At 47.2% G+C, this 3993-nt stretch overlaps 1 non-coding gene across 1 annotated transcript in view; it reads right to left on the reverse strand.

Annotated features, from left to right (window-relative positions):
- LOC136685951 (5.8S ribosomal RNA) overlaps window positions 1-6 on the reverse strand; it is a 154-nt gene extending 148 nt beyond the window's left edge. Inside the window, exon 1 of the ribosomal RNA XR_010800230.1 lies at window positions 1-6. This exon is cut by the window's left edge and continues 148 nt beyond it. This is a non-coding gene — a ribosomal RNA (5.8S ribosomal RNA).
- Window positions 7-3993: the final 3987 nt, after the last annotated feature.

The following is a 3993-nucleotide window of genomic DNA, read 5'->3' on the forward strand; positions in this document are numbered from 1 at the left end:
AGAGTTGTATGAGGTTTGTGCCCGGCCCGTTACAGGCCGGGCGAAGGAAGCCATTCGAACACGAGACAACGTTTGACAATATTTCAAGCCGGGTGCCTTCCCCCCCGTGGAGGGGGGAAGGTCATTGAACCTGGGCGTCACCACCGGACCGAGGAGTTACGGCCCGGGGGACGATCGCCCGAGTAGGTGCCCGAGACTTACGTGGTTTAGGAGACCGGGTCTAGGCCCCACCGTTCCCGGCGAGGCCCAGGGTTTGGTTCGCTGCGTTACGGGTCCCGGTCTAAGGCATTCAGGCGTGCGCTCAAAGCCAAGCTCTCCACCCCGGAGGGTATGAGCGAGGCCCGGTGGTACGCTCCCAAGTCCCCCGCTTAGGGGAAGGCGCTGGGTAGATCCCACCTAGTCAGGACCGGCGGGCACCGGCCGTCTCCTTCGGGTGTTTAAACGCATCCGGGGTTCGTGAGGCCCCTTCAACTCGCGCACCGGCCTTAGACTATTATACGGTCCGTCTCTGCGAAGCCAACATCGGGGTATTTGCATGCGCTCTTAAGCTCCGCTCCAACCCCGTGAGGGGAAAGAGTTTCGCCCGGCGGTACGCTCCCGTCCACCACCACCCCCTGTGCCGGGGGGATGGGTTCAGGGAGATCCCACCGAGGCCGGCGAGCACCGGCCAACGCCCTGGGGGTGAGTAAGCCCCTTTGACTCGCGCACGCACAATCAAGCCTTCAACGATCAATGGTTGGTTTAACGACCCGGCGGGCGGCTCCGGCGCCACTCTCCCCCCCGCGAACGAGGGGGGCGGACCGGGGTACCTATGCACCTAAGGCGGTCCTCGCATAACCCCGAGTTCCGAAGCCGGCTCGCTACGTCCACCCACCCGGAGGGGGAGAGACTCACGTCGGCCGACGACGAAAGGTACGAGGCTTCTGCGGTCCATACCTTGAAGGTACCCGCCGGGGGAGGTTTGGCCTCTCGAGTCCGACTCGACAACCGGCCGTGGCCAGGTCACCGTTAATGATCCTTCCGCAGGTTCCCCTACGGAAACCTTGTTACGACTTTTACTCCCTCTAGTTAGTACCCCAACGTCCCACGAGCAGCTTATTAGATGGCGTTTGGCGGACGCTGCGCGCCGAGGCGCACGAATTTTTCTCGAACCAGGGGGCGGGTCAGGCGCCCTCGGGGGGTCCCCACGAGCCGCCGTGACGATCGGCGGAGCTCTGCCGCGGACCGTTTCCGAGCTAAAAATCGTCAAAGTTCTGGCCGTTTTGCCGCAGTTCGGCCCTCCAGCACCAGGTGGCGGACGGAGGTCCCAGATCCAATTTATTTTGATGCCATTCAAATAAATTGGAAGTGGGATGCCTACCTAAATAGATTGGAGGTGGGATGCTGGTCCAATTCCAATGTATTCCAGTCATATTTGAAATAGATTGGAGGTGGGATGCTGGTCCGATTCCAATGTATTCCAGTCATATTTGAAATAGATTGGAGGTGGGATGCTGGTCCGATTCCAATGTATTCCAGTCACATTTGAAATAGATTGGAGGTGGGATGCTGGTCCGATTCCAATGTATTCCAGTCACATTTGAAATAGATTGGAGGTGGGATGCTGGTCCGATTCCAATGTATTCCAGTCACATTTGAAATAGATTGGAGGTGGGATGCTGGTCCGATTCCAATGTATTCCAGTCATATTTGAAATAGATTGGAGGTGGGATGCTGGTCCAATTCCAATGTATTTCAGTCATATTTGAAATAGATTGGAGGTGGGATGCCGGTCCAATTCCAATGTATTCCAGTCACATTTGAAATAGATTGGAGGTGGGATGCTGGTCCAATTCCAATGTATTCCAGTCACATTTGAAATAGATTGGAGGTGGGATGCTGGTCCGATTCCAATGTATTCCAGTCACATTTGAAATAGATTGGAGGTGGGATGCTGGTCCGATTCCAATGTATTCCAGTCACATTTGAAATAGATTGGAGGTGGGATGCTGGTCCGATTCCAATGTATTCCAGTCATATTTGAAATAGATTGGAGGTGGGATGCTGGTCCAATTCCAATGTATTTCAGTCATATTTGAAATAGATTGGAGGTGGGATGCCGGTCCAATTCCAATGTATTCCAGTCACATTTGAAATAGATTGGAGGTGGGATGCTGGTTCAATTCCAATGTATTCCAGTCACATTTGAAATAGATTGTAAGTGGGATGCTGGTCCATTTCTAGTCATGGCAAATAGATTGTAAGTAGGAAATTCCAGTCTATTCCAGTAATGTCAAATAGATTGTAAGTGGGATGCTGGTCCAATTCTAGTCATGGCAAATAGATTGTAAGTGGGAAATTCCAGTCTATTCCAGTAATGTCAAATAGATTGTAAGTTGGATGCTGGTCCAATTCCAATTTATTCCAGTCCTGTCAAATAGATTGTAAATGGGATGCTGGTCCAAATCTAGTCATGGCAAATAGATTGTAAGTGGGAAATTCCAGTCTATTCCAGTAATGTCAAATAGATTGTAAGTTGGATGCTTGTCCAATTCCAATTTATTCAAGTCCTGTCAAATAGATTGTAAGTGGGATGCTGGTCAAATTCCAGTCTATTCCAGTCATGTCAAATACATGTAAGTGGGATCGCACTTCCAATCTATTTGACTTCGCTGATATAGATTGGAATTGGGATCCCACTTCCAATTTATTTGACTTAACAGAAATAGATTGGAAGTGGGATCCCACGAAACATGTATTTGACTTGGCTGAAATAGATTGGAAGTGGGATCCCAATCCCAATTTATATGACATAGCTTAAATAAACTGCTAGTGGGATCCCACTTCCAATCTATTTCAGTCAAGTCAAATAAATTGGAAGTGGGATCCCACTTCCAATCTAATTCAGCCAAGTCAAATACATGTTTCGTGGGATCCCACTTCCAATTTATTTGACTTGACTGAAATAGATTGGAAGTGGGATCCCACTCCCAATTTATTTGATTTGGCTGAAATAGATTGGAAGTGGGATCCCACTCCCAATTTATATGACATAGCTTAAATAAGCTGGTAGTGGGATCCCACTTCCAATCTATTTGACTTGGCTGATATAGATTGGAAGTGGGACAGTGAGATCTCAGCTCTCTGACATCATATTATGATATTAATGCCACTCCTCTTTAAGTCTGGGTCTGCTGACATCACGGTGTGATTTTGGAGAAGATTGGAATATGTCAAAAATTTGACCCAAAAAAAGTCAAAGGGGTACCCCTTTGAGATTTTTAGGGCAAATTTTTGACTTCATGCAATCTTCTTCAAACTCACACCCTGAATTAAGGAGGCTGATACGTAGATAATGGTGTTATTTGTTTTTTCATATTTCTTATCAAAGCTGAGATCTGACTGTCCCACTTCCAATTTATTCAAGTCAAGTTTATACATGGGATTTGGACAGAGGAATTTTACAACTGTTAATACAGGCATGCACTCAGAATGAGTTGATTTGTGTAGAAAAATATATACTGTGGCATAAAATAATGCTTTTCCCCAAAATAACTTAGGCTTTTTTGAGGAAATCCCACCAGCAATGTATATGACATAGCTTAAATAAAGTGCTAGGGGGATCCCACAAAAGATGTATTTGACTTGGCTGAAATAGATTGGAAGTGGGATCCCACGAAACATGTATTTGACTTGGCTGAAATAGATTGGAAGTGGGATCCCACATCCAATTTATTTGACTTGGCTGAAATAGATTGGATGTGGGATCCCACTTTCAATTTATTTGACTTGGCTGAAATAGATTGGATGTGGGATCCCACGAAACATGTATTTGACTTGGCTGAAATAGATTGGATGTGGGATCCCACGAAACATGTATTTGACTTGGCTGAAATAGATTGGAAGTGGGATCCCACAAGCAATTTAAATGACATAGCTTAAATAAACTGCTAGTGGGATCCCACTTCCAATCTATTCCAGTCAAGTCAAATAAATTGGAAGTGGGATCCCACT

Source organism: Hoplias malabaricus, unplaced genomic scaffold (genome assembly GCF_029633855.1).
Source record: "Hoplias malabaricus isolate fHopMal1 unplaced genomic scaffold, fHopMal1.hap1 scaffold_47, whole genome shotgun sequence".
NCBI classification, from domain to species: domain Eukaryota; kingdom Metazoa; phylum Chordata; class Actinopteri; order Characiformes; family Erythrinidae; genus Hoplias; species Hoplias malabaricus.